The sequence below is a fragment of the Neodiprion virginianus genome, chromosome 5, assembly GCF_021901495.1.
Source record: "Neodiprion virginianus isolate iyNeoVirg1 chromosome 5, iyNeoVirg1.1, whole genome shotgun sequence".
NCBI classification, from domain to species: domain Eukaryota; kingdom Metazoa; phylum Arthropoda; class Insecta; order Hymenoptera; family Diprionidae; genus Neodiprion; species Neodiprion virginianus.
The window spans coordinates 7,167,202-7,180,225 of NC_060881.1; the positions used below are offsets into that span (position 1 = coordinate 7,167,202).

A 13,024-nucleotide genomic window follows, 5' to 3' on the forward strand; every position below is an offset into this window, starting at 1 on the left:
ACGTTGAAGCCTTGTTTAACTGAAGAAGCAGAGTAAACTGAACAAACTGACTTAGCGTTGCAATTAGCAAAAAAGGATCGACGATAGCGCGAAATGGTTAGGCGTACCTCGTGCTTCGTAATCCCAACAATATTCAAACAGTTTTTTTACTGAATCTTTCTAGTTACTGTAACAAATGAAATTTTTCTCAGTGCTAGATAATTATAACCGCTTTATTGCTCCTCGGGTCGAAATACGCCGCATGTTACCTGAAACTTTGTGTCAGAATTATTAAGGGGTTATATTTAGTCGAGATTTTCCAAAAATCGTTGTTTTTTTTTCAAATTTCATTTTCGTAATGTACATACATGTATTGAAATATATATGCGGAAAATTTCATGTCGATTCGACAAAAATTTTCGAAGTTAGGCGTAAATTTGCAAAGACGCCTCGGAGCGTTTGAACATGCTTTCGAAACTTTGAACGCTTTTTTCTCAAAACTAGTCGTTGAGCAAGATTTCTCGGAAACGGCTGAACCGATCAGTCTCTAATACACAAGCTCTATGAATATATCTTTCACTCCTTGATCGAAGGTTTTTTCTCGCCGATAAATATTTTCCACTTCGTAAAAAAACTAAGACGAAAATTTTTATGGAAATCGATTTTTCTTCTTGAGAAGCTGCTGTTTTGTTGAAAATTAATACTTTATTTATTCCTTCGATCAAAGACTAAATAATATACCTTATATTAACTAAATCTTTTTTGTTTTCTCATTTCACATTATGTAGTCCAAAGATATCTAGCTCACCGTAAGACGGCTTTTTTATACTTACTCCTGGAGATCGTCTACAACAGCTTTAAAAATCATTATTTACACAAATAAAAAATATCAGAATGAAGTTCAACGTTACCCAAATACGTATATAAATTTTCATATCAATAAATTGAAATGTCTTTTCGTGAAATATCCTTAAAAAATCGCTTTTTCGATTTTAGGACACTATTTCAAGCGCGGTTCAGCATTATCCAAAATATCGCGTATTAAATTTTCCAACATTTTTGATTCTAATTGAGTGAATTAACTCCGAGTTCGCTCTTACGTGGTATTTTTATCACTCACGTATCGTTGTTTAAACATTTTTTTAAGTTTATACTCTACGTCATGAAACGAAGATAGTTTACCTACTTTTATACCGATGCGACATTTTTGATACATTTCACCATAATTTATTTTTAACCAAGAAGCGCATTCTCACAAATTAAAAGAGAACGAAAAAACAGCCTGCTTGAAAAAAATTTGAAAAATTAATGTTTCCGCCCGGGATCGAACCGGGGACCTTCCGCGTGTTAGGCGGATGTGATAACCACTACACCACGGAAACATTTTTGAAAGAGTCACGATCCAATTCCCAACAGCGCCCGAGAGAGGCTGAAGCCATTATTAGATATTCTAGGATTATTTCTATATCGCTTTATATTCCGAATTAGTTACCGGAGTAAAAAATGTTTACAACGAGCCTAATAAATTCTTTTTTTTTAATTACAAATTTTCCTGCATCAATCACTGCGTTCATGTACGTACAATAACAAATTCGATAATTTTTGATTCGACGTTAAGAAGGTAATTCGTCTAGTTTGTTTTCAATTATTTTAAACTGTCTTTATTATATACTGTTTGAAATTAGTTACAGCATTGCGTTCAAGTTCCTTCAAGGTGTTTCCGTGGTGTAGTGGTTATCACATCCGCCTAACACGCGGAAGGTCCCCGGTTCGATCCCGGGCGGAAACATTAATTTTTTTTTACCATATTTTTTTTTATCTCTTCCACAATTTTTCAAGTCGTACGATTTACACCGAAGATATTGAAAACATGAATAAAAATGAAAACCAAGAAAAGATGACAGTTCAAAATACCAATCGCCGCATTAAATCCAACTACTTTTCATTCTCATAATTGACAGAAGAAAATTGTGAAACAGCGCGAAAATCGTGAGTCCATAAAAATATTTGTCCGCACCGTTATTGTTATACGAGGGATGAAAAAAGCGCGACAAAGGATCGTTAAAAAATTGAAGGGTATAAAATATAAAACTTATTCCGTCTTCCTCCTCATTAATATCCACTTGTAATAATATCTCTCAGTGTTTATTCGCGTATCCGCGTATATTTAAATGTATGTATGTATCTACGCAACGCAGAATCGCGAAAGAGAGATGGAGGGCGAGGGGGAAGGAGAGAGGCGAAGAGATCGAGCGGTGTAGTTCAGCTGTAGCTGTCCTGTTGATGAATGCCGACCGATAGTGGCCCGGTGCTACCGGCCCTCCATGTATCTTACTCCTCCTGTCTGATGGGGGTTTTCAGACTCTGCTAAGGAATCTATCTTCGCATGTATACGCGTACCTTCCGCAATTATCTACACCTCGGATTGATCCTCTAATTGCCTGTGATAAAAGCCTCCGCTTGTGCGATATTATTATCATTTACATACACGCAGCTGGCTGTGCATACAATGGGTAATTTGTATTGCATACAGTAGCCGAAACGTATTTGAGTATAGGTCAATAGAGTAGAATGAAGTTTTATGGGATAAACGTTTTGATTCGAACGAATTATCTTGAGGCATTGTTTTCTTATTTTCTCATCGTTATTGATTTAGAAAATTCGTTGAAAACTTGAGATTATTCGCGTGGGTTTGAAGTTCCGAAAGCGACCAATTCCGAATTATTTTGTGGCGAAACTTGAAGTATAGAAATGAAACCTTGACGAAACAACAAAGTTTCGAACGGTCGGAAATCCAACGGCTCAAAGTTTCGAAATGCAAGATTGCAAAAATTCAAGTTAAGAAAATTAAAGTTCCTATATTGCGAAATTTCGAAAAATCAAGCCTCGATAGAGTAGAATTCCGAATATTAAACTGTACTCGCACAGCGTAGTTTACTTCAAATTCCACGTGAAAACATTCGGAATTCGGCTCTTTCGGAACTTTTCAAATTTAAAAATATTCAAGGGAACATCGAATTTACTCCACATTTTATTTCCATAAATCAATCAAGTCTTAAACTCGAGTTACGGGTTTTCTCGATGCGTTTGCGTAGCGCGAAATCGGCGTTAAACGAGTTAACGATTCGAAAAACCGACAACCTGCCGCAGGCTTCGGAGTGGAAGTTATGCGTCGGTTGTATGCAGGCGCGAATATTTTATACGAGATCGAAAATACACGCGCGTAGGGAATATATCGTAGTACGTGAGCGCGTCATCTCCACGGTTTCTTAGCCGGGAAGTTATTCAGGCAGGACGCCGAGGATGTTACGGATGCTTAATAGAAAGAGCATCGTTAATTTCATTTATACTTACCGTGCGTTATACATACGTTATATCCGTGCTATAGGACTAGGTTCACTTGCTCTCGCGCCTAGATGCGAGTCGACATATACACACGCATACGTGTGCATGTGTGTAAAATATTCATGCGCACGGATAACGGCGTAATTCAACAACTTCCGCCACTGCGCAAGATGCTAGGCGATGCTACCGATGTCACCTTCAGCCACGATTAAAGAGAAGAGAAAAAAAAAGAAAAAAAAGAAAAAAAAAAAAAAAACGTTGAAGAAAATAGACGAAATACCAGAAGGATGAGGTGCAAACGTGCCGGGAAATGAAAAATCATGGTATATAATCTATCGGAAGATGTACATGTACGTAAACGGCATGCGAGTAATTGCACGATCCGGCAATTGATAGAGATGATTAATTGCAGTTGGACTGGTTGCCGCAAACTTCATACATACGATATACATGTGTGAGTTTATCGGAATGTGTAAACGAGGTATAAATTGAACCCCCCGATGCACACGCGGAATTTTTGTTCCGTTTCATCGGATCTTTGCAATAATTTTCCTTCTTTCTTTTCTTTCATTCCTTTTTGCTCTCTCTCTCTCTTCGAAGCACACGCTTGTACCTCATCGAGTGAATTCCGTGGGACGGATTAATTTATCCGAGTTCCAACTCACCGGCAATCAGCCAATGCGTACGTGTGTGTTTAGATGTAGGCTAGAGTTTCTGAAATGACAATGCGAAGTTGACCGCATTGCATTCGCTACGGCGGATGTTAATTCAGACCGCGGGCGGCATTAAAGTGATAGCCCGCAAACGATCCGGCATCGTCCTAACGAACGCCTAGCGGCGGGTTAAGTAGCATTCGTTCGGTCGAAACCTGCAGAGCTGTTAATTAACCGAGTAAAACTTAAATGTTCCATCTACGGTGCGGATGGACCGGGTATAAGGTACCGTTTATATGTACCTGGTAGAGCGACGTTACGCGGGAATGAGAACCGCGAGGATTGAAAAAGTAATTCTATTCTCCTGTGACCGGCGAGAAATACAAGCCTAGAACCGTGCAGTCCGTGCCAATTGGCATGTTTATGAATCCATCCGGAGGAGTTAGGGCCGATACTTCTTCAGTCCAGCTTCTTCCTCGTCCGCACCGCCATTACCCAACTACCTGTCACTCGGAACAGTAATTACCCGCCGTTTCTCAATTAAGAAAAGCGCAAGGCTGCCTGTGCGCGGATGTCGAAGAACGTAGGGACTGGATGTCGCTGCAAACTATGGTAGGTATCATTTGTTCCTCGGTATAGAATAAGGAACATTCCTTTGCGAGACGCTGAAGAATCGCATTCTCTGGGTCACTGAATTACGACGACGGTCTATCCGTTCACCGTAATTTTTGTTTAGCGAATTTGCGTTCTTGGATACGAAGGTTGAAGTATGGAAACACAATTTATTTGTTAAAGTTTCGGCCGGAGTGGGGGATCTCCTCGGAACGATTGTTTGTCGAAACCTGTTCAATGATAGATACAATATTATGTTACAAAAAGGGAAACCATTGATCATGATGTACGAAATGTTGCACGAGTCTTAACCTTTGTCGGTTATCGTATAAAGTACAAATTTTGTTTCCGTGCTTTGACTTTTATATCCAAGAACGAAACTTTGCTCATCACACTGAGGCCAAGAATCATCTTTCACATTAATTCTATTTGTCCAACGATCATGGAAGTAGAAGAAGAAGAAAAGACGCCGACGGCTTTAGTCAGAACGGAAGAGTATCCAGAGGCAGCCGGACATCGACGTATCCTTTGTCCAAAGTTTCGATTGGGCCTCTTCAACTCGGTCGTGTTATGGCACAAGTATAATAAGGCAATGTCGGACCACCTGGCTTAAGACAATAATTACTTGGCAGCCATTAACGGCATGCGCCAGCCCAGAGGCTGGATAGATCGTAGAGTCCGGAAGGCACTCGCCTAAAAGCCAAGAGCACCGCGTATCGATCCCATCTCTAATATCTCCTCGACAATATAATACGTATAGCCTTTTGCCTCGAGGCTGAAGCGGCAGCCGTGTCGGACGGATAGATTAGAAAATTTTCTGATAAGCGATCAAAATTGTCCAGGGCTTATAATAGAATGTGAGAATCGACTCGAGAAGTTGCGTCAGGTGAGCATGACGCGCGTCGGCGCGGATGATGCTTGCGAAATGTTATACCGCTTGCAATTTGCCAAGACAATTACACATCTGTCCCGTATCTAATAGTATAAGGACGTATGCGCCGTTGTGCGACATTTCATCACGCGTAAAGGTAAAGGGGCGTATTTTTTCCCCTTTGTATTTTCGCGAAAGACATGAGGGTACATTGAGAAACTTTGAAATATGTAGCCCTGTACCATTTATAAATCTAATAGATAAAAATATAATCTAGTGCCGAAAGGGCGTATCCACCAAACATAAGGCCTTTTACCTTTATTTATTTTTTCAGCTAATTTTATTATAGATATACGTTTTGAGTGCTTCTGTAGCAAATACCGCAAAATAAAAAAAAAAAAAAAAATTATTGTACGCCTTTATATCACAAAATTCGTATTTTTGGCGCATAAGTCTTTGTATCCTTAGCACTTGTTAGATACACTTGTGTGGAATCACGTACTTGACACACCGGGGTCGTTTATACTCCAGCGTCAAAAATTATTATGAAATATAGACTATTACATATTTTTACGTGAAATTTTTTTGAGACAGTTCTTGAGAGGTTAATTTTTAAAACTATACAGGTTATGCAACAAGATATCAAAATGCCAGATGGCGTCATAGACCCGATTTTTTTTAGACTCAGGTAGTTTAAATTAACAAAGACACGCGCTGTCCTGTATATACAATGCTGAAATGAATTATAATCTTACCGGTACTTTCTGCTCTGAAATTTCCATTGATCCGAATCGACTCCGGCACGGCGTCGAAGTGTGTTCAAAGGACATGCATATTATACCCGCGGGACTTGCGAAGGTATCGCGTATTGCCGGATTGAGAATAACACTGATTAGCAGTGATAAAATCTAGCTGAATATAGGGTAAATTACCGTCGATGTATTTACCGCGCTTTACATATCGCATTTTCACCCGTTAATCTAGGTGTAATATCCAACTGCTAACCACCGCATCACATGTCATTATATGTATAACCGTTCATCACTGGAGGCGTTAAAATCTCTGTAAATACATGTATACCTTATTACCACGGAGTGCGGGAATCGTCAAGTGCAACGGCCGCAGCAGCATGCCGATTTTCCGGTTACGATCGTACCTCGGTTTTGGTCGATGAGTAAAAGATATGCCGGGATCGATGAAAGGCGGTCAGCCGTTTCCGCTGGCGCCACGAATGCAGAAATCACCGCGGTCCGCACGTTTCAATCAAGCTGCATCGACGTCCTGGATGTGCCGCTGGATATCTTCTCGCCGCGGGGGTCCTGATTAACCGCACTAATTACAAACTCTCGAAGCATAGAAGACGAGAAGCACTATTTTCCTCTCCTCGGTTGGCGGTGAAAAAATTCTGTCTTCTACGTCTTCTCAATCCTCTTCGACAGTAATTAAAACAGTAAAACGCTGCCGCTTTTCGTAACCAGTTGCCCGCAAGGCTAACAAGTATTGCCTAATATAGATCTCTCGCGCGTGCGTGGTTGCCGGCATAATCTACGACACGAGTTCATGTTCGGTGTTGATAAAATACCGCAGGATCGGGACGCTGAGAAAAGAAGCAAACTCGTCGACGTCCGCGCGCGTCTCTGTTCCTGCGGACGTTTCGATTCGCCGATCCAGCCCGGCCAATTATACCGATAAGTCAATTAATCAGCGATAATAAAGCGATAAATTAGACCGCTTAATCGCCTTCTTTATTTCAACGATTCCGGCACCGGGATTTAGACGACCCTCGCCCTCCGCCTGTTCCGCTTCCATGTCACAACGTGATTGTGTGGGATTTGAGCACCCGAAGAATCGGCCATCGCGATGATCGTCTTGCCCCGGGCGGTCCTATTCAAGCCACCGATCCTAACCCACACAAATTGCTATATAAACCTACTCTCGTCGTCTTCGGACCTGCAGCATCTCCTAATCAGCTGCATCACTAAACGAAAAATTCGGAAGTTTCTCGTCTTTCGGTGATTGTGGAAATTCCGTCTTGCTTTGAATTTAGAAAGTTCAACTCAAGTTCGTCGAGATGAATTTTATCGAGAGAATCTCTCCGCCGTACGTAGAAGAGAAAGATATAAAATAAAATACGGCAAATTCGATTAATGATAATTATTTACAGTTATTCATTCATGCTTTCGAAAACTGTTTTCACTCAAAAAAATCGCATTTGTTGTACTATGTAAATCGGTCTGTGCTGATTTAGTTCGTGACTGGGTATTCTACAGGTCTATTACCTGGAATAAATTAGGAACAACATTAACACGTTGTGCAATGAAACGTTACTCTATTAATTACAATTTATGATAATTTTTTATACAGCTTTTTTACGAAGACCTTAAGTTCAACTTAAAATACTCATCTCGTCGTCAGGCGATTCGAATTATGTCAATTCACAAATAACATTTATTTTCAAATGATCAGTGACGAAGCTTGCAGGTTGATTGTAATTTTTCTACTCATATTAAATTGTTCGGAAGAGTTTCTCTTGATAAAATTCAGCTCAATTACCTCGAGTTCAATTTTTCAAACTCCGTTGTTATTATTTTTTCGCTCAGTCAATTTATCCACTGAAACAAATTGCCTAAACATCGTTACAACTGATTATGAATAAAAACACTAAGACTATCCCGAAATTTCTTGAATTTCATTAACGGAAAGTTGGATCTGCTCAGTTTCGTTTTTCACGTGATTTCAACTCATCGCACGGAGTCTGCAAATTGCGGGGATGATTCGTCCGTCGGGTGATACCTCCGAGTTGTGGGTGAACATAATTCTTCGAAGCAAGGCTAATTAAGATCCAGAAATTCTAACTCGATAAACCATTCCTTTCTTGGTCTTTATACTCCTTCTATCCAGCCACTGCAGCCTGAAGGAGCCTTTCACTTTGCAGCTCGTGCATTGCTTTGTAGGATAGCATATACATGTGTGGTAGATTCGCAGTGTGTGTTTGCGGTGCAGCGTTAGTATATTTATACTCGGTTACCGGGGAGTTATCTACTCCGACGTATCTACAAATCGCCAATTTACTCCGTTAATCGTTTTATTTATCGATTTTGTTTTTACTTTTTTCACCCCCACCTGCTCGCCCAGTCCGCGGGGAAATAACTGATTGTTTTTTTATTCTCACGCATGCACAACGCGCGCCTCGTTTATCGATCGGTTGGTTGTTAATTCGCACTGTTTAACAGCGTCTCTCACACCGTTCTGGCCGATTAATTAATCAGGCATACGCACGCGAATGATATGCGCCAATTTGAGGCGTGGCTGTTATGTTTATAATCAACGCAGGATCGTCAAATCTATGAGACAAAAGGAACAACGATGATTTTTATTTACGAGTCTTGTCTGCGAGACCGACGGGATGAAATTAAATTGAGGTTGAAAAAAAGCGTTCAGAAAAAACTCAAACAAGCGAGAGATTGTTCATGGAATTTTGTATCAAGGATCGTTGTGACAAATGTTCAGATCTGGAGCGTAATATTTTTTTCACGAAATAAAACGAGTTTAGGTGTATGAAAAATTGTACTTGTCACGCATAATTATTTACATACATGCATGCGCACCGGACTTTTAATATTTAACGCATTTTCACTCAACGATTGCTATAACTTATATTCAGAACGAAATAGACGTACATATATATTATTACAGTTAAATAAAACAGACTGAGAAAACGTGGTACTGTAAATAGCCTGTCTTCAATTTACCATTAGGGAATAAACTTGTTAACCAAGTTTATATTCCACCGTTTCCAGCTTCGTCACAACACCGTTCAACGTTACTCTTCTTACTTCTGTATCATTGAGGCACTCATCTTCTCAATCTGTGATAATTCAGATGATCATTCGGAACGAAATGTCGTTTGGAATATCTTGTAAAAATTTAAAAAAAAAACAGGCAATCGACAAAATAAGACGCATTTAAACAGCGGGGTGCCAAGTTGAGTAACAAAAAGGGTGGCGTCCAAGATTCAAGTCGGAACTCGACCTTCGAGACTCAGGAGTGCACGCGGTGTGCAAGACCATGCATCATAATCGAGAGGATCGATTTAAGAGGGCCGAGCCGCGATCGTGATCCTAAGAGAGTGGGTATATGGGAGCAATAGCCACCTAAGCGGCGAAGTGAAGCACCCTCAATTTGAAATAGCGGAGCGATAAATAACCGTCGATGCTGGCGTATCGCCGGCTCGCCGAGCTCGGTATCTACAGATTGTACTATTTGAGGCTTGAAAACGTGTGTATTACAGAGGGACGTGAATATCGCGGCGCACAAGCCGCGCGCGAGGGAACGAAGGGCAATTATTTCGTCGGACGGTATATTTCTGCTCTAAGGTCTTAATAACCGGGATGAACCAGGATAACCGTACCACGGGGAGGAACTATCCCGAGGTCGTTAGCGAACGACGGGGACGCACTTAGAGCTGCTACTCTATAACCGAGAACTCCGCTCCATAACGTCCGGGTAATACCACCCTGTCCCATTCTCGATTCTCAGCTCTCAGGATATAATTAACTGCCGTTCGTGCACCTCGATCAGCTTCGTGCGATCCTCCCCTGGAAAATATCGTCAAGTAGTCCCGGTCACTGGTCATACTTAACGGTGTATAAACAATATTCCTTTCAAACTGAACAAATTTTTACTCCCATTCTCATACCAGGTACCAAACGGGCGAAGAGAGTTTTGGTAACAGTGTTCGCTTCGTTGCTTAGCCATAACTACAACGAAACTTATGCGATCAGGGATGCGGGTGCAATATCGACGGATGGAATATTTGACTTGGCGTTGGCGGGAACTCGACCAAGTCGTGCGGAATATTGGTCTGAAACGGGGCAATCACGGTCAACGAGCCACAAGTCAGGGACCGACCACGTGTCGACGAATATCCTTGGCATCTACCATCGAATCGTATACAATTGATCACAAGTTGACAACCCCGCTGACATTTTTGAAGGTACGGATGACGCGTAGTCATTTTCGATCAGTCGACTCGATTTTCCGCCGGCAATAAGTCGGCCACGAGTCGAGAGTGTGTTACTCGGAACCTTTTCTCGTTCGGAGCTGGTTGTTCGGAGCACAGTGGTGGAACCCGCAAAGCACACCTGTCAAAGACCGTGCCCAGGAGGGATATTCAGCGGCGTTGACAAAGCCGCGGCTCCCGCTCACGGATGGACGAAGGTGTTCGATGTGCGAGTACGTACACCTAGTATTAAAATTGAAAACAGGACTCGACCGTGACACGCCTCTATCCGCATCCATGCCCGGAGGCATCGGCGAAGCCGTAGGTGTGCATTAGCCGAACCGATCGCGCACACGGTCGTGATATGTACAATATATTTCATGCTTGGGCCACGTTTAATGACGTATGTTGTCGTATATTGTCGCAAAGTGTTGGCGTTGCCGCAGTGAACCGTGGAGGAGGCTGTTAAAAGGGGCATAGATCATGCGAAGGAATCCGTTCTGCGGACAGTAAAGAGTAGAGCGAGAGAGAGAGAGAGAGAGGCAACTGGAAATATCGGTTCTCGCGCGGTCGTTTTGTGCCCAGAATTCATCTTGCCAATCGGCTTCATCGATCCTCTTAAGATCGTTAACCAAGAAACTTGCAAATAAGAAACAGCGCGGTCTTACGATTGGGGAAAAATTTCATCCCTGCGTATACAAGCCGTATCCTCAAATTTTTTCACCTCCAGCGGACTGCGGCGTTTATCCGCGGATTATAATTTCCCTTTTTCATCCTTTTCTGGCAACGCGTCGTGAATAGTGCAGGAAACTGGAAATATCGTTTCTAGCGGTGGTTGCCGGGCAGATTCATCTTGCGAATCGGCCTCATCGATTCACAACGTCGTTAAAATAACTCAGAATTACGTCGTAGAGGCTGTTGGACACACGCTGAAAAATCTCACACCTCTAGATCTCCTTTTCCGGTTTTAATCCCGAGTCCAGTCCACCTCATGTAATATCATATTCATCTTGTTGGTCCGTTCGCATTCCTCTCTTTTTCCTTCGCGCAAAGAGAGGAGTCACCGGTATTGCTGTCCTCCCTGTGGCCGTATTCATCCTCACTTACTCGGAATTATACTTCATTAAAACATTGCGCGAAAAAACTTGAAACAAGGGTTAAAGCAAGGTCCTTGCTTGTTAATTTCCGGTTAAAAGTCTCCAAAGCACTCCAAGCGTTGTCTAGTTGTGCAAACCGTTTGGTCTCTCTGTTGCAAACTTGACAACAAGTTTGAATCGTAGCTCGATCAATAGCCGGTAGACCACATCCTTGTTTCAGTTCGATCAGATTGGGAGCAGGAATTGAATCCGTAAAGTAGCAGGGCAGAGCCAGCCAGTCTATTGATAGAAACGGTCTATCATACACCTGTGTGTATGAGCTAGTATACCAAGAAACGCGTCGACCGTTAACATTGCATTTTACGGGTGGTTAACATGCCGGTAGCTTATATTATAATTATAACAATTCCGCACACGACATCACGCTGCCTATCCGATCCGACTATCCGCGTGCAATAATTAATTGCCATACCTAATATATATGCACGCGTTTGTAACGCGATTCATATTATACCTATACGTATGTACATGTGTACGTGTTGGTGCGTACCTACCTACCTACCAGCTGAGTACTGCACAGCAGCAGATCAAAAGTGTCGTTAACATTTGCCCTTGTGTACGGGAAACACGTGTACCCACCGACACAAGCTCTAATGGGGCACTTATGTACCTGCGCAAACTGATATCTCTCCAACGTTTGGCAGCTATTTGGGTCACGGAACGGTGGCCATCGTCGGGTATTGTCCGCAACCGCTCGTAAATACACCAACCGAGTCGTACACGTCCGTACATTTATACGCGTGCGGTACACCGGACGAGAAAGCTCTGCGGTTGTCTTATTTCTGACAGCTCGGTAGGCGGATCAACTACACCTTCGCATACATGTCTCGCCTGTAATATGTGAATACGTTCGCATATCGCCCGCACCTGCAATTAAAACACGAACGCCTCGCACGGAAAGATATCACGTTGCACCTACGTCGCTATCTTGGAAATCTTTCTTCGTGTCGCCTTTGATTCAGGGGACGATTGATCCGGTTATTTGGTCCTGGTTAGTCCCATCTCGATGAGGGTTCAATCATCCTTGAGGTCAAACGTGCAACGAAACGTTTCGGAGGCGAGTATACCAACCGAGATCCATTTCAAAATGGTAACGACAAGAAAACGAGTTGATTTGTTCCCTTGTCTCAGCGTCATGATTTTCTGAAACTTCTAGAGAAGGTATCCCAAAGAGAAATTCTTGAGTCGATTTCCGAGTGCGTTTACGCTCTCCTGATCCTTCCAGTTTCTTAATTCGTCAATCGACCAAGTCGGGTAGGTGGACGTCCGTTATAAACGCGCGAAAACCGGAAGACGGTGAGCAAGAAAGGTAATGGACTGCCCTTGCGGGAAAAACTTGGCGAGGTGAGGTGAGGTGCGGAAGCCGCGTGCAGCACAGCTGCGTCGTGAATTCTTGGCATAACCT

The 13,024-nt window shown here is 42.3% G+C and overlaps 1 protein-coding gene and 2 non-coding genes across 3 annotated transcripts in view; 2 read left to right on the forward strand and 1 right to left on the reverse strand.

The window, feature by feature from the left end:
- LOC124305689 (protein cortex-like) overlaps nucleotides 1–13,024 on the forward strand; it is a 237,579-nt gene that overhangs the window by 124,737 nt on the left and 99,818 nt on the right. The window lies entirely within an intron of this gene.
- Trnav-aac (transfer RNA valine (anticodon AAC)) lies at nucleotides 1,289–1,361 on the reverse strand. Its single transcript has one exon. It is a non-coding gene; the product is annotated as a tRNA-Val (tRNA).
- Nucleotides 1,696–1,768, forward strand: Trnav-aac (transfer RNA valine (anticodon AAC)). The gene has a single exon. It is a non-coding gene; the product is annotated as a tRNA-Val (tRNA).